This window comes from Ambystoma mexicanum, chromosome 1p (genome assembly GCF_040938575.1).
Source record: "Ambystoma mexicanum isolate Mex_15411 chromosome 1p, UKY_AmexF1_1, whole genome shotgun sequence".
Lineage (NCBI taxonomy): Eukaryota > Metazoa > Chordata > Amphibia > Caudata > Ambystomatidae > Ambystoma > Ambystoma mexicanum.
The window spans coordinates 118,435,150-118,453,461 of NC_090921.1; the positions used below are offsets into that span (position 1 = coordinate 118,435,150).

General features: G+C 46.2%; 1 protein-coding gene across 3 annotated transcripts in view; it reads right to left on the bottom strand.

Annotated features, from left to right (window-relative positions):
- LOC138566936 (phospholipid scramblase 1-like) overlaps window positions 1-18,312 on the bottom strand; it is a 230,039-nt gene that overhangs the window by 145,725 nt on the left and 66,002 nt on the right. Inside the window, exon 2 of one of the 3 annotated variants that reach the window (XM_069644695.1) lies at window positions 12,319-12,516. The exons of the other annotated variants lie outside the window; for them this stretch is intronic. The gene's annotated coding sequence lies outside the window, so the exon portion shown is untranslated. The remainder of the gene's footprint in view (window positions 1-12,318; window positions 12,517-18,312) is intronic. 3 annotated transcript variants of the gene reach the window in all.

An 18,312-nucleotide genomic window follows, 5' to 3' on the forward strand; every position in this document is an offset into this window, starting at 1 on the left:
ATGCGATCACCCTGAACATCTTGCAGGTTAGATAGCTCAACGAGTTAAGTGCTCACCTCTGACATCTGCATTTATAAATGGGGGAAATCCTGGACTACAAGGTTCCGGAATGAAGTGGGATATGTTGGTATGTATGGGAAGTCTTCCTTTGCCCCACAGGAGGTGGATACGTGTCCTGGATAGATTTGCTTGTTTTTGAGAAGTGTGGGAGAAACTCTCTCGCTCCCGGCTTCGGCCCACGCTCTTGGCAGATCCCGGCCTCTCTGGGCTACTGGTTTGATCTGTGTCAGCAGGTCTACATTTCCAGCTTAAGGTCACAGTGTCGGTATTTGGGGAGTGTTTGCCAGTGGCTTGTGTTGTCAGGCCGGCCAGTCCAAGGCATGGACAGTCTTTGCAGCTGACCAGGGTCTTGCAGTCATAGGAGCCCCACAGGAGCCAGCTGCCTGCCTCCAGCACATGAAGGGATATTGCTTTCAAAAAGGGGCTGCGCTTCCTCCATGTACCAGGCTCCCTTTGTGTTGTCCTAGTGAGGCAAAGTGTCACCTCCCACCGTCCTGCTGCGACCCTCTGGAAACAAATACCCCCCACCGCCCAAGTACTGCTTATCACTTCCTTTCTTCAAGCACAGCATTTAAAGTGGGAGCAATTTACAAGTGATAGCCCATTTAAGAGACCATTCTGTTCCATGTTAAGAACTGCAAAGGGATGTTTTTATTTTGAAAGCATACACAGACGTGCATGCGGGACTCGATATATGCACAATGCCATCATGCATAGCAAACGCATTGGGGAAGCTTATCTGGAGACCGGCTTGATACTGGGGTATTTGCCGAAGCATGTTCTGCACTCTTTCCATGGATGGAAATGCTATGCCTGTTCTTGTATCGAATGTAGCTCATAGGAACTGTTTTGTTGTGTTTGGAACAAGACTTACTTTTTCTTGTTTATTGAGAAGCCCAATTGAAAGAGTGGGTTTATGGTTCTTTGCGTGTTTTCTTTGCAAAGATGGGATGTTTCACCTGTGATCAGCCAGTCATCCATGTAGCGGTACACTGCGATTGCCTCCCTGCGCAGGTGCGCCGCCACCACCGCCAGTACCTTGGTAAAAACCCTTAGAGCTGAAGCTATACTGAAGGGTAGCACCTTGAATTGGTAGTGCTGGTTTGCTACTTTGAACCGCAAGAGTGTTCTGTGCACTGGGAGCAATTCATACCTAAAGTTGCCATGCAATCCCCTTTTTAGCAGAGAGGGGGGGTGGGGGGAAAATCACCTCTTGTAGCGTTGCCATGCAGAACTTTTGTGGCTTTACAGAAGTGTTTGCAGGGCATAAGTCTAATACTGGCCGCATGGTTAGATCTTTTTTTGGCACAAGGAAGTAAGTTGAATAAATACCCTTGTTTACCTCATTGGACGGCACAATCTCAATGGCATCCTTGAGGAGGAGCGCATGGACGTCTTCTAATAGGATGAGTTGTTCTTCCTTTGCTGTCCTTTGGCGCGGGGGTGGTTCAATGGTTTTTCTAGGAGCTCCACGTAATAACCTCCCGCGACTGTAGATAACGCCCACTTGTCTGTGGTTATTCCCTCCCATGCGTGGATGAAGTGTGCAATCCGTCCCCCCTACTGGAGAGGCATGCGAGGGGACCTGTAGCGGGCGGTCATTGTTTGGGAGGCGTTCCTCCACCTCTAGATGAGGAAGTCCCCCGGCCTCGTGATCTGGGCTGGCCTCTTTGATAACCCTGGGACGCTTGACCCTGGTTGTTGTTCCATGGTGTATTTTGATTTTGTCCATATCCGGAGCATATTTGGGAACTTTGGCCACGAAAACGGCAAAAATTGATCCCGCCAGTTTGTTTGTTAGTCAGTTGCCCAAGGAATTTGAGGGTTTATTCCTCTTTGGCCGATTTAAGAGCGTCCTCTACCACTTTGCCGAATAGTACGGTTGGTTCAACTGGCATGTTGAGCAACGTTGCCTGGGTCTCAAGCTTGAACCCTGATTTGGTGAAGCCAAGCGTGGCGCTCGAGAATGGTCCCTTCCGCAATAATACTTTCTGCATTATCGGCAGCGTCGAGGTTGTTCTTCAGCAAGCTGCTGGCAGTGGTTTTACCTTCCGCTGCTACTAGTTTAGACTTCAAAGGCTTTGGAGCAGAGTTGGTGAGTGCAATAATCTCGTCCCATTTATGGCAGTTGTAGCTCGCCAACAGCGTGGAATTGTTGGCAATCCTAGTTTGAAACGACGCAGAAGTGGCTACTTTCCTCCCCATGGTGTGGAGCTTCTTGCTCGCCTTGTCTTGGGGAGCCCCTGAAGAGGCTAGTGGTGTACCTGCCCTCTTCCGAGTAGTTGTGACAACTAGCAAATCCGGCTTAAAAACTGTCCCCCGATATATAAAGGATCAGATGGTGCTGGGCAGAAAAGGTTTTCTATTTGCGGGTTTACTGCCCTTGTTTGATTAGGAGTCTCCAGAGAAGGTTGGATTCTTCTCTGGACCGACTTCAAGATGGGGATGAACTGGGTGGAAGCTTTTTTTTGTCCCCTAGGATATCTTCGACAAAATCTTTGTCTTGCGGAGTCTCCTGTGTTTGAATACTGAAGTGCTCAGCTGCTAAGTGATTGAATAAGGGCCGATTATCTACTGCAGAATCTTGTTGAATTTGAGAAGACATAGCATCAACTTCTACCTCATCATCACGACCATCATAGTAGTGATCGGAGTGTTGATAGTCCTCATTCTCCTCCTCGGTGTCTGTAGGAGGGCCCTAAAGGTCGCTGCTAAACAAGACCTTTTTGCCGGTGGCTGAGATGCATCCAGGGGTTGACGGCTGGAAGCCGGAGTAGTAGGTGTAGTAGGTAATTTCAGAATTCTGTATAGCCTGAGGTTTTTATTCTAAGAAATTTGCAAAAAAGGTCCTTCTTGACATCACCCCATCTACGTCTGCTGCAGTCCACTGGGCTGAACTCAGTGGTCGAAACGGGCGGGAGTGGTGCTCCTCTATTTCTTTTAATTAAGTTTTACCGTTCCTATTCTTTTATTTTAAAAAGAAACCGTTCTGGAACGATTTCGTTTTAAAATAAAAGTGTAGTGAGAAGTTGAAACTTGCACTTTCAGTGCACTGCACTGGACCTTCCCTTAAACGCAGGGACATGTATTTTGAGGTTTGTATTGTGCATGGGAGGAGGTGTGGCGATGGGGTTTGTGGGGAGTGGTGCAGACCAGTAGGGAACATAGTTCCACTACTTCTTTTCGTACACTTCGACCACTGGCTGAACTGGGTATGATCTCCGAGTAAGAAGGGGTAGGGGTCTATACTACTGGTGTAGGAGTGGACAGGCCTATCTTGTAAGGCTTCAGCCAAAGAACCTTCATCTTGGGGACAGGTAATGCTGGGGCAGGTAATGTTTTAAAAGTGGCAGACTTTGTCTTTACGAGACGTCCCTATGGGACTTATCCTGAGACTTGTCTTTGTGATTGGCACTCTTGGAGGAGGACTTCTTGGTATTAGAATCCTTTAACAGGCTCTTAGGAACAGGTTTTTCAACTAGGTGTGACAACCAGGGATTCTCTGGAGATTTCCCCATGCACCTCTGCACCCTGGGCAGTGGTGGACTGGCCTACAGGGATCTCTGGAGATTTCCTGGTGGGCCTCTGCACCATGAGCCTCTTGAGTGGGATTAAGTGAAGACTCTTACAAAGCTTCCAGTATATGTTATATGGGGAATCTATGAAAAACATTTCCAGGGCCATTTTTGGGTCCCAGTCCAGCCCTATGCAGTGGGTTTTTCTTTCCCAACCAACAATGCTTAAAGTTCCCTTGCCATCTCCTCTGAGTCATCTTCGACTTCACACTCCCCTTCTCTCCTCACATCTCTGACGTCTCTAAGAAGTCACACTACCAGCTGCACCTCCTCAGAGGTATACTTCCTTTCCTCTCCTTCCTCCAGAAGATCACTGTCTCCAGAACTCTGGTTCTTTCTAAGCTGGACTATCGAACAGCCTATCTAAATCTGCCTGCCTCTACTCTCCGGCTCTCTGCAACTGATCCAGAACAGAACTGCAAAACTTGTCCTTGGCCTCAAGCCCAGGGATCGTATCTCTTCAGGACTGAAGTCTCTTCACTGGCTCCCAGTGGCTATGAGGATTAAGTTCAAAACCCTCTGTATTTTCCACAAGGACTTCTGGGGCTTGGGGCCGCAATACCTTCAACTATCTCTTCCTAAATATCTTCCTTCTCGAGCTCTCCGCATCCAACTCCCTCAGGGTCAGTTGCTTCTCCAAGCAACGAGTTGGTGGTAGATCTCTCTCATCAGCTGGTGCCTCCCTCTGGAATAGCCTTCCTGCCTCCCCGATACTTGAGGAGAACCATCTCCAGTTCCGGAAGCACCTCAAAACCTCCCTCTTTGCCTCTGCTTTCTCCCCCCCCCCCCTCCCCTGCTAAATTCCTGGATGAAACGGCACTGGTTACCTGGCCACCCCTCTGACTCTCGGGCCCAGGCCCCACCAGTTGCCCACCTGCCCTGCCTCCCCGACAACCCCTGCACTGGGGACTGTTTTCAGTACCCCTACTGTCCCCCTACTAGCACTTATGTCTGCACTTCATTGCACTTGCCACCATCTGGCCGTTTTTATTACCTTATTTATTCTACTATCCCATGTACTGCACTTTCCCCTCTCCCTTCCCCATGCCCTTTTCCCTTTCCCCCCTCCCCATGCACTTACGCGATCTGAATGGCACCTGGCCTAGTAAGATCGCTGTCCGTCTTCCCTCTGTTCCCCCTCCCTTACCTCGTCACGCCTCGAAACACTTGTGTATAGGCGCGTTATAAATATCATATCATATTTCAGGGGCCTCTCTCTGGGGGCTCACGTGGCAAGTAAATGCTGCTCAAACAATAGCCACTACTTGCTTGAAATGTGGCACCAAACTGCGATTCCCACAATGCAATTTACTCAACCAAAACGGTCCCGGTGGGTTACCCATCCGGTTCTTTGCCCTCTCCAGGATGACCTGGCTTCTTCGGTAGTGATGGGGTAGGCAGCATGCTTCCATCGCAGACCTCCGCCCTGTGGTTGCTCCCACACTCTGTACCCCCTGGTTCCTTCTGAAAGATTCCTCTGGCATAGCCCTCCCCTAAAAAAATAATTCTGCAAGGACACGATTTCAGTCTTTCTCGTTTTCCTCTAGGGCCCATCTCTCGTCGTGTTCTTCCAGGAAGTTTAGGTAGTTGGAGCCTGTCCTTGGAGGGTGCTAGCATGACTAAGTAATTGGGCGCAATCCCACCCCCCCAAAATCCTTCTTGCTCCCCCCGGATCCTTCCTGGCTTTGCTACGGCTGGGCATCACAAAAATCCAGACTCAAGAGTTTGTGGCATCAACTGTTCCTGATCAACCAGCGTTGGCAGTGCCCATACTTAGTGTTTTCATGAACATTCTTTCAATCCCCCACCCCCTTACCAAATGTTCTGACTCCCAGTCGAAGCAGCCTACACGGGGGGGGAGTGCATACACCCAAGTGGAGGGTCTAGATCGTTAACTCCATTACCCAGCAGCCTCTGGTCTGCTTCCACCAACCAGCACCACTGCTACCCACGCGCGGTCCCGCAGCACCAGGACTTGCGCAGATCCGTGTGCATGCCCTCAGGCAGCGGTGCCAGGGCTCGCTGCCATCTATTAATGAGATTAAATGTATTACCTGGCAGACTTGTTTACATTGGCAAGAGTGGCCCTCGTACCCAGTTCACTGCCTTGAATCGGCCTCTCGGGCCCAGTCCAACCACAGTCAATACGGCTCAAGGAGCGCTCCAGCTCGGCTGTCCTAAACGGTCCACTTGACACCCCAAGAACTACCCTAGCCCCAGGTCTACTCCCCAGAAACTCAGACTTACTCCCCCCGCCCCCCACGCCCTCTGCCCTGGCCAGCTTGTCCAACTGTTCCTGGAACCTGGTAAATGGCACCAAATTCTCACAGATGCCCTGAAAGGGACATTGTAGTGCTGTAGGTGAAGGAGGCCACGCAAATGGGCACTGGTCACACCCTTTAAATTAGTGACTAAACATAGTCCACCCACTAATGCACAGGAGACAGTGACAGAGGACCGGGACACATTCCTGAAGCACTAAACCCCAGGCACCTCCTGAAAGCCCTCAGAAGAGGGGTACACAATGTTGCAAGGTCACAAGCCACCGCCACTCTATCCATGCACACAGCGACCCATTTCTTACGCGCCAAGAGTCCGTTATCACTCGCCACTAGCGAGTACACATTTTGAGGCCAACCTCAGAATAATATGCAAGTGGCTGAGCCGGGACTTGGCACCGTCATAAGAAAACTACAAGTCTCTCACCAGGACACCCCATAAAACCAACTTACTCCCAAACTAGTAGGAGGAGATTGTGATCCTGAGAGTTTGCACTGGATCAAGTGGCTGTCCAACAAGGATTCTACAAAGGGGAGATCCTGGCATCCAAAGGAAGCCCACACTAGAACTTGCCCCCCACACCATGCCCCCTGGCCAGCCACTCAATCGCCAGCGAACTTCAACTCTTAACTGAGCGCCACCTACCACAAACTCCCTCAAGCACAACCACTCCATCGAAACCCCTTACTAGAGAAGGTAAAACCCAGGCTTGTCCTACATTCCAGTCCATCAGTGGAATTTAATGCAATCATAAAACGTCCCTTCGCACTTCATTCCCCCCCCAAACCCTCCATTCTCTCCTGAATTTGGAAAGGTCTGTAGAGGAGCAGCTGCAGGCCTCTGCAGGAACCCCCCCACCCCATCTCCCGTATGTTGGAAGCCTGAGATTGTGCAGTGTTTGACCAGCAGTTGTGCCAATACCACAACGTATGTTCGAAAGAAGATACCCCGTCAGACAACCCTATCGAATGTATCCCGAAGGGGTGACAATTTGAGGGAGGAACTCCCTAAAGGAATATGAGAAGGAGCAGAGAAAAGAAGCCTGTAACGTCATAAAAAGTATGAACGTCGTCTCCGGATACTGGCTGAAAAGGATGTATAGATCCTGAAGAGACTAAATGACGAAGCAAAGAATCAAGTGAACTTTTTTTTTTCCAATAAGTTTTTATTGACATTTTATCACTGAACATCAACAACACGTGAAAAGTAAATGAAAAGCAAGTAAAAGAAAGAAACGAATAAGAATCAAGTACACTTTTATACAAAAAATAAGATTAGACGTGCACAAAGTGCTGCAGAGAATCGCGCTTTGAAACACTTGTGTATAAGCGCAATAGAAAGAAAATATCAAACCGTTCAATAATTATACAGACGCTGAAACGCAAGTCGACCAAGTCATCATAGAAGCTGGCTATACGTGGAATAGAATGCAGGCCATTGTATAGAATAGCCAGGGAGGATAGCTCAGGGGCAATATGATCGCCATGGAAGCAAGAAGACACAAGCAACACAGGTTCAATGACCGGGTCCGCACTTAGAAAGCTCTGGATTTGAAGCGCGTTATAAATAACCAATCATATCATAGAAGCTGGACATCGGTATCATGAATTTGGTAAGCCAGGACCCACGAAGAGGCAAGGGCAAACTTAATAGTCTGAATCGTGGAGCTGCATGGCGAGGTTGTCTGGCCTTGAATCAAGACTGAACAGCCAAGGTCAGCCATCTACTCGGGAAAGGAGCAAACTTACAAAAGGTGAATCATCTCTTGTTAAGGTGCAAACAAAGACCACCAAGTGTGTGAAGTTTAATTTATTTAAGACATTTAAAAACTGCAAAATTGACCAAATTGTGGTCTCCTGTCACGTGAGCCAAGGATGAAAATAGAGTTTGAACTTGAGTCCTAGAACATGATAGCGAGTGCCTTCCCTCCCGTGTATTCTATAGAGACAAGGATACTTTACAAGGCCAAGTTCAAAGACAATTTTCATGGCAGAAGGCATGGGCGATGAGAGATGTTGGGCTAATTGCGTGGGGAGGTAGAGTTATGCCCCATCTCTTTGCACCTGGGTCTGGGCTTACATGTTGCTAAGTGAACCGAATGTTCCAGACGTGGCACAAGCGTGCCAACCAATTATAGTGGTCCATATAACGGAGGACCTTATAGTTTGAGAACCAATGAGAAATTATCTAATGTTTCTGAAGATGACATTTTAGAGAAAGGCATATGTAGTCTACCCGACAGTAGGCAGCCAATTACAATCCTAGTTCCTATAGATAATATACTCAGATGTTCACTTAAGCCTATCCCGATCCCCTGTAGGTTTTTCATTTTGGCCACATAGTATGACGTCACCTCTGACGTATTTTAGATATACAACCTTTATTTTGTGAAAAGATTGCAGAGAGATATCGAGCATACGTCCGTTGATGTTAGTTTTAACTCCCCGTTTTAGATAATTGATAATAAAGCAGTACTTTGCCAGCTTCCTGAGTTGGTTCCGTTATTTGGACTCAGTTTGTCTGTGTGAACCCATCCATTACATGCCCATTCCTAAAAGGTTCCTAAGCTCAGGTCTCTGGAGAAATTAAATGCACCAAAAGACATAGCTCTGCCAAAATAAATACGGTCTAGAACTCCCATCCCCAATAAGACCCTGGGGCAATTTAACTGTGCAGGAAACCGGATTACATAAATAGTCCAAACCTAAACTGTCTTGAGAGACACTCCTTGTCTGCCCAACTCAAGTGAGCTTCCCCCCAGGGCTGGGCGATCTATCTATAGATTTTCAAAATTGATATAGGATGAGACTTATTATGTATAGTATATCCTTTATCGCAAGGATTCCATGTATTTACATTTTGATACTAACACAGCTGTGTGTATCCTAAAACAGAAAGAGGAGCTTTGTATTTGCATTTTATTTTGGTCAGTGTCTTAAAGGAGTTTGATACACCTCAGCAGTTTACAACTGAGCATTTAACCCACGCCAACAATATAGATATTATATAAACCGTACATCGCCATTCAGCCCAGAAATATCGGGATATGACTTTTGGTCCATATTGACCAGCCCTACTTTGGCCTATTACGGAGAACAGAGTGCGTTCTCATCTTGGTAAGGGGCAAGCTAAAGTGCGAAGCGGTGAAACATCTATAAGCATCCCCATTCTCACCCGCTTGTGCCAGACAGTCTAACCCCACGCGGTAACAAGACCAGGCACCTAGGGGAATGCTTGTCTGTCTCACATCATCCCTTATGGACCATACCAGAATGATCCATCTATCGTGCTTTTCATCTCAGCCCAGACATCTCAAGTGACACCAAGGATTCGCCCCATTCGGGTAACTTGATTCGGACATCACTAGATTAATAGATCATGAAACTAAGCTGCTCCTCTGCCTCCGATACACCCAACCCAAGAGCACGGCCCCCTAAAATCCAGGCCTGGGTCCCAAGAATTGGTCAACCGTTTGCTCGGCAGTTCACACTTACGAGGTCAATATAAAGGACACATTAAGTACACTTTGCCAGTAACTTTGGAATTGAGTTAGGAGTTTACTTCCAATAGTGTAGGAGTGGTTTTATGTTTTGTAACCGTCTCCTAATGAAAATGACAGAATTGTACATTACACTATGTTTTACACTTATGTTGTTCTGTAAAAATTGTTTTGTTCATGTCAACCACATTGAACATGTTTGTTTGTTTTGAAAACTCGCTTTTTTGTTCGTTTGATATTAAAAATTGAAAGATAAAAAGGAATGAAAAACTAATATCAGCAAATTAATAAATGCTGATAAAATGTTATTGGATCTGTGAAATATCTCTGTTGTGGATGAGAAAAGGGCAGATTGGTACTTGCTCTATAACCAAAATAAATCCAATAAACTACTAGAAGGCGTACATGAATAAGGGTTAGGCAGCAAAATATGAGCGGCAGGACGCCCCATGTTTCACTGTGTAGCCAGAGACCACCTTATGGTTAACCGAAATTAAACTAAAATTGCAATCTGCAATAACCATGTTAATCGCTACGCATTCGGGCCTGCCGTAACCATGGCTCCTTCTCCCAGCAAGAGGGGGAGTTTCAATGGCGCACTGATGGATAGCGACATCACATCAGCAAGGCATTAAAGTGCTTTGCCATTTTCACGCATTGTGTTATGGTGCCTTGTCTCCTTCCACAACTGATCTCCATGGTGGTCCTCACCTACTGGAGTCTAGGCAAAAGGGGCAAGATTCGCAGCCCGTAACTTCTAAAGTTTCCAAATAATGCCTAAAAGCCTCTCCTTCTCCTGTGCCCGAGGGATTACAGCTAACCGGCCCAAAAGATTATATACGGTCCTCCATTTGGAAAAATTCAAGACCACTCCATCACTCAGCGAGACTTCAGTGGCAACGAACCAGCGTTCCTCAAAGAGAAAACCACCAGTAATGTCATGATCTTCCCTCCTGATGAAGGTTCGGCCATTCCAAAGGGGGGCATCAGGGCAAACACATTTCAGTCCAGTTGGCAACAGCCTAGAACACAGTAGCCATCAACATGGGCTACCAAGCCACATAGCATCTCATCGTCTCCATGGAGGCGCCAACAGGGCCTTTAATACTGAACTGTTCCCGACCTAACAGCAATTGGTCCAGAGACACAGAGTGACCCTTCTACCAAACCAGAGCTCAGACCCAAATGCAGACTGGTACTTTCCCCAAGTCACACATGGGTAACCCAACTATCAGACCCCCCCTCCCTCCATGTACACAAAGGATGCAGTACATCTCCCTGCCCCCGATTCCCCCTTATTGCCCACATACCAGCACCGCTCTCCTGCCAGGCTACAGGCATCACTGCACCTGCCAGCTGGCCTACAGGGACTGGGCTCTCCAGCAACACAGACTCCACAGACTGAGGAGGCTCCACCACACTGGAGCAGAGGCAGGTAGCTTAACAGGCGAGGATACAGAATTCGAACAAACCCCTCACACTTCCAATCCATCAGCATTCTGGATTCACAAGATCACTGCCCTTCAGAAATCACTCAACGATGTAGCTCTTCCTCAAGTAGATTCTTCAGGACCTGCAACCTGTGGTGCTCCAGATGTTTTGAACTACAGCTCCCGTCAGCCCTCGCCAGTATAGGTGGGGTGAGGGAGTGTGGGGCGGGCGGGAAATCATTTGAGTTGTACTTTCATACATCCAGAGAGCTGCAGGTTGCAGATCCCCAATAAACATTTACTGAAATACCCAGACAAACAGACAGCCGCCACCCATCTCTCCTCCACTACTTACACGCTCACAGACCATCTATGATACACGGTATCTCCCTTAGGATTCTCTCGACGCTCTCCCTACCCACCTATGCAACCAATCTACTATAGCATTGCTTTTTCTTGCCAGCTTGCAGAACTAGTCAGACTTGAAAGGCAAGGGCAGTTGCAACTGTCGAGCTTTATTACACAGTCACACTCAACTCAGGGAGTCACCCTCCCCACCCCCAATTAATGTGGCGCACAATACAGCACTATTAGTTTGTTAAGGTTCACTTTGGTAAGGCCTCCAACCCGTCTCGCACCCAACCCCAACAAATACCTGGTGCCACAATGGACTAGGAACCGGGCCGGTGTGTGGTAAGAATATAGATTTATTAATTTAAACCAAATTTGACAAACAGACGAACATCAGCCACCAATGGCGTGGCAATACAAGAACAAAACCGTCTTCCGTAATGGCACCAGTCACAATTTCCCACATCTTTCTTTTCAAATCACCCACCAATACAGGAAAAGAACAATTCAAGACACACTGCGATTGCCGATTTGGATAGAATACCTTTTTCTCCCAGCGAAGCCCACCCTCCAAACATTAATTAGACTTGACCCCTCTGAACTGAAGGCGGGTGGCAGAGAGTGGGAACACAATGGGAAAATCGTTTTGGGATTCTGATAAATTCACTTTTTGGAAAAAGGGAGTAAAAAGGGGATTTTTTTTTTAAACTTATTAACATAGATGCAATATGAGAGAAAGAAAAGCAATGAGAACATTTGTTTTGCCACACCTAAAAAGAACAGGCAGGGATTTGTGGTTTTGGTCAGAGCACAATGGGAACAAAAGGGCCATTTCATTTTGCACCCTGCACACTCACGTGGAAATAGGGTTTTGGGATTAATTCTTTTGGCAAATCTTTATGTCTATACTGGCGCAAAACAAATTTCGAAGAGCTTGTTAGTTTTGAATTCCAATAAAAACACATCCCACGATTTCTATAGGGGAATTAACTGATTTACTTAAATTAAATATGCTAAGGATCTACACAGACAAACAGGATATTTTGCTATGTGGAAAATAACTAAAAATGCTTAAAAATGCAGGGCCTACACAATCTATGGCTTTGGGGATAGTTTTACTTACAGTAGAGACCTTGTAATGAGCATCAGGGAACAGCAAGGCACCTCTGGGACAGCAAGGGTGTCAGTCCAGGATAGTCCCCTCTGGTTCCTCCAAGGGGTTCCAGTCAGCTTCTATGTCTCCTGGTCCCTGTCTCCAATGCAAGATTTGGGGCCTCTCTGCTTGGGTGTTTCACGCCACAGTTCAGCAGCAGGTTACCTCCTGGAATAAGTGGAAAAATCCCAGTTCTAATGCAAATTGGTTTACTTATAGGGCAAATGACATCACAAACTTGTTATGATTCCAGCAAGGGATTGGTTGATTGTCGCTACCCACCTCCCACCTGTGTGCTAACAGGACGAGGAGATGAGGGGTGGGAGTTAGAAAAGCTGTGGGAGGATAAAGCTTCATCATCCCAAACTGACATGTGGGCTTGGCATGTTCAAAAACTCTGAAAGTCTATCAACATGGCAAGTACCCTAATTTTTCAAATCTATGTATGGATCTATTTTTATGAACTACATTTTAAGGCAAATCAGATGATGCTAATCTGAAGTCGGCACGCCCTTCCTATGCAGAGATACACTTTTTCTTAATTTACTCAGGAGCTGTGTCAGTGAAGTCAGTGAAAAATATGCCAGTTCATAGTTCCCATGTTAATTTTACCCTTCACCCTCACACCAACTGTCAACCCTCTCGGAATCAAGCGAAGGCCCAAATTATCACACAAACATCGTTTTAGCATGGTTCAAAGGGGGTTACTGTCACCTTTAATAAAGGTCTGGAATGACCGTTGTGTCATATACGCTGCCCTTTTTATGCAATATGTATTTTCCTATTAAATAAACTCTCGTTTCTTTATTCACTTTCAGTTTCATTTACCCTTTTAAAAGCATGTGATCAGCCAGAGGCTGGCTCATGTTTATCTTTGCATCTCCCTTCATGGCCTGTAATGCCCTGGCCGCAACTGTAATGTCCATTTTATGGGAATTGTGACCTCAAGGTCACTTCTGCTGAAAGAAGAGGCATATCATTATCTATTTCCACCATGATTTAAATCTAGGCAATGTATTTCTTTCTATTTTTTAAGCTATTTTTTGGCTCCAATTGATGGTGGACAACCAGACCTCCCTCTCCAAGAACAGCAGAGGGACGTCTTGGAGGTCAAAATTAATCTTTAGGAGAAATGACCAGCTGCATGTACATTTCTGCAAGAAATGGCTTTTAAAAGTCACACACAATGCATGACATTTAATAAAAAGCACCTTGGTCTTATATCCAGGTGTAATGTACTGCTTTAATCTCACAGTTGCAAAATACATGAATATCACTTCTGGATTGTCCATATGTATAGGGCAGTTATATGAGAAAACTAAGTTCAAACTCTGAAAGTCTAGTAGGCACTTCTCTCTGCATACTGCCATTTGGATAAGGAAAAATAAGTTCTTTTATTTCTTATATTTGTAATAAGCTTGGTTTGACTTGAGACGACTGGAGCACAAACTGGTATTACATTGAAGATAATGTACACGCTGCTACCCGTCTCTTTAAGTACAAGTGCTGCTCTCCTTGGATTTAATAAAACAGCCTTGTCAGCCACATGTCTCTTTTCCTTGCTGAAATCCATTGCGCAAATCTTCGCACTGAGATTTAAGCCCACTTTTTCCTTTGAGATTTGGGCCTGTGTTCGGTTCAATAGGCCTCATGTCTGACATCACCATTTCTGTGCAGGCCTTATACTTCAATGGGACTTCCCAAATAACTCTGGCCTCCATTTCTTGCATTGCATTCAGGGGCTATATTTCACCCCACAGAACTTGGCAGCTTCACTCTACCGATATCAGCCCATAGCCCTGCAGGCTCATACTACTAATTTAATATTCTTTACGCAATAGCACAAGTCCTTGGTGGATAACAGGCCACACCCAAACTCCAAGAACACGCACACAGTGTTGGCCTACATGTGGAGCCACAACAACAAACTAAAGATTGACGAACCTGTACAAAACAAGGTAGCCACTCCCCATTCCTCACACAAGCAAAAGCCTTCATGACAGCCCCAACTACACAAAAGACACGCCAACTGTACAGACATGGTTTGCAAAGCATTGCCCCTCATGAGACTAGGGGTGTCACGGTATTAGTTTTATGACGGTATGATAACCTTCTTGCCAAATGATGGTATATCATGGTTATCGCGGTATTGCAGGTGGAGTTAACTAATCTTAACAAATATTTTCTAAAAAGGTCACAAATTGTCAGATTTATCATCACAAACAAAATCAGGAACCCAGGGCCAGAATTGGGCTTTTCAACATACTTTCCACTGAAATGCCACCCCTTGCTTCCACCAAACACACGTGTGGAGAGGAGCGGGGGGGGGTGCTGCGACTGGCAAAACAAACTGAATAGTGGTCATTTAGGCCTTTAGCTCCCCCACTGGCTACTGGTGAAGATGAACATATTGCCATCTTGATAACCTGCATGCCACAGATCAATGGAGGCTGATGGTAGTATACGCTTGTGCGCATACACGCACGCACACACACGCACACACACACTCTCTTTACGTTACAGCCTTTAGTTTACTTAGGGGCCAAAAGGTGTTCAATAATCACGGACATGTTACCCTTTGTTATGGCAGCAGGGAATACCCACAGAGCTGAGTGAATTTAGCAGCGTGACTTATTATATGTAAATTCAATGATGGAACCAGGGAAATCCCCCATTGTCATATGTTTAGCAAACATTATCCATCATAAATATATAAACCCCAATGCCGCCATCCCAAAGTAAACCCTTTACCTTCTTGGCACTGTATTTATTCTTCCTATTGCTAACATATTGATTTTATGTCAGGCACGTGTGGTTTATGGAATGGCATTAAAAACTGCTCCAACTGAAACTACTTGGCAGACGGCACATCCAACAGTGCTTACTGCAGCCTTTCCAAATCAGATTGAAAAGCACACTTAACGGTATAAACGGTATAAACAATGTGACGGTTATTATTGTTCAATTAAGTGGTTCACGGTATCTTTAACGGTATACCGTTACATCCCTACATGAGACAACAGTGCAGTGCAACTTTACAGGTCTATACTACCAAGCACAGAGACAGACCACCCTGTGACAGACAATGGAGAAAGTTGAAAGATACATTTTATTTATTGTGCATTTGTAACACACTTATGCATCAAGTAAACTGTGTTTCAAAGCATTTCATCCCCTACAGGATGGAATCAATAGGGAAACTAAAACCTGATAAGTCCAAACCGACTATACACAGATCATACACTCCCTGACATAAACCAAACAGTCTAAACATACATGGAGTTTAAGAAATGTTCAAGTTCCTCTCGATGAAAAATTGGAAACAAACATCGATAGCGATTGTGGAAAGTCAGAAGACTGAAATAGGACTCACTCCGAAGATGCCAGATTCCAGCAGATCTCAACCTGCCAACCCCCAGCATACCAGCTTGCACCGAGGGCACAACACATGAGTTACAAGACTCCACCCACTCCCCGCCAAAGTGGCCTCTGGGAAACCAAATGCTACCAAAACTAACAGCATGCATTGATATTGGAGTAAGTCGAATTGTTTCCCCAACCCCCACATTAAAAAAGTCCTTTCCTAGAGAAAACCACTCCAGCAGACAGTTACACGCCTGACCCTCATCATACACAAGGCCATCACCCCGACGCTCCTCAGCGCTAGGCTGTTTGGCGGATGTGGGGGGCGGGGGGGAGGGTGGTTTGTGGTACACACATGGAAAATCTGGAGAGCCTACCAGGTAAAAAACATATATATTCAGCAAACTCCTACCAGTCATGCCTCAACCCAAGACCTCCTAATTCTTAGGGACCGTGCAATGCATACCGACGAGACACCCGCTATGCGGGTAATGTTGCACTATACAAATGTCAAATGACTATACACACACACACACACTTAAGCCTCAGCAAAGCTCCCCTAGTCTGAATTACTCTCATATCAGTAGATTGGGATTGGAATATTATAAAAAAATATTATTTTGTTTTCACTTAGTACAAAGAGCTCACGTCCCTGGCTTCAGAGATCCCAGCATGCCATATTAACGCCTAACCAACTATATGATGAAATGACATGGATGCCCAAGAAAGACACCTTTAGTCTTCCAACCGGTGAACACAATGTCTTAATGACACAATTTAGGGACACTTTGGAATGATCCCCCAGGTGTGGCATCATGATTGACTAATGTAGCATAGCCACGAAAATGTAATCACTTCAAGGCCTGCTGCCTGACGGGTAGAATGGATGACGGGTGGTTCAGAAGGGCGTACACATTTCCAGAAGAACTTACACCTGCCAATGGAAACTCCAGTTAAGCCTGAATGCAAGGACATCTTCACCACAGTGGGAAATTCCCCTGTATGATACAAGGCTTCCCGTCAGAGTAGACATGAAATGATTGGATGTCTCCCTGTAGGCGGGATCCGCTTCGCAATAGAAGTAAGGACCAATCCTGACTGAAATCCTAGACTACTGTAGTGGCAGGCACAGTTCACTTCTGCTTTCTTAACAGTGATCCCTTTCTTAGCGATTTCTTCCCCACCCCCTTTCACCCATGTTCGGCAGTTTATTTCGAAGCGCTGTTGGCACTCTGTCTCTATTCAGAAAGTCAGTTCTCTCATTATGAAAGACTACCCTAATGCCCACCCACTGCCCATTGGCTGCAGTCTCGTGGACATTTAAGTTAGTGGCAGATACTCTTGCTTCCGACAAACGCCGTCTTGTTAAGTCCCACCGCTCTGAGCCTTGGTTCACAGCGGGGCTTTATGCGCTTAGTTGCACCGTAGACAGGCGGAAAGAAAGTGGAGAACGGCCTACTTGCCTTCCGATAGAGTACTTCTTGCTACGGTTTAATATCCAAAAGCCATCTTGGTGGCTAAACACATCTTTTTTAGTGGCAAAACAGGCCATTAATCAGCCTAGAGCATTATTTGCAGCCGTAAAATTTTTGACGCTGCAAGCTAAATATCAGCCCACCACTCCCTCCTCGCAGGAACTCTGCAACTCGCTCTCTTCCTTTTTTGATAAGATAACTACTATCCGTAAGGCCATTGACCCGACTAATCCTCACGTGGTGCAGTCTGGCCCTTCCCAGGGTCTACCCATTATCCTGACACAATGATTGGTCTCTGGTCTGCCTTTCCTGCGTTTTCTGACTATGAGGTTTTGGCAGATATAAGAGCTTAAAGTCAGTATCTCCCAGCGACCCAATACCGCTTGCAATTCTAACAAATGTCAGATGACTTTGTTCTGTGGCTAACCAGAGCTGTTAATGACTTTTTCGTCAGGCATAATTCCCGATAATCGTAAGCATACTCTTGTTATCCCGCTGCTGAAGAAGCCAGGCTTGGACCCACTGGTCCTGTCCAATTTTTGCCCCATTTCTCTGCTTCCTTTTTTGATGCAATTGCTAGAGTCTCTGGTTGCTCCACTTCTTAGTGCCTTTCTGGAATCCTATGTTTTTTTTTATCCATTTCAATCACGTTTTCGCCCCGGGCGAGGTACTGAATCTGTGCTGGTTTCAGTTGTGGATGATCTGGCGTGATTGGTGGACCAGGGTGAGATGGGTGCCCTGATCCTGTGGGATCTGTCGGATACATTTGACACAGTTGACCACCGCACCCTAGTCACCTGTTTTTCTTCCGCCGGCCTTTCTGGTCAAGTGCTGACCTGGTTCTCCTCCTTTTTGGTGGGACGCTCACTATCAGTTTCTTTGCCTCCTTTCTATTCCCCTCCTGTCCCTTTGTTGCGTGGAGTCCCAGAGGGCTCCTCGCTGTCCCCTACTTTGTTTAATATGTACATTCAGCCTTTGGTTGCCATTATCCACGCACATGAGTTTTTGTGCTATTCTTACGCCGACGACACGCAAATTATTATGCATCTCGATCTAACTCAGCCTGAGACAGCTGGTCTTCTGAGGAGTTGTTTACAGGCGATTGGTTGGCTCTGATCTAGCTCAA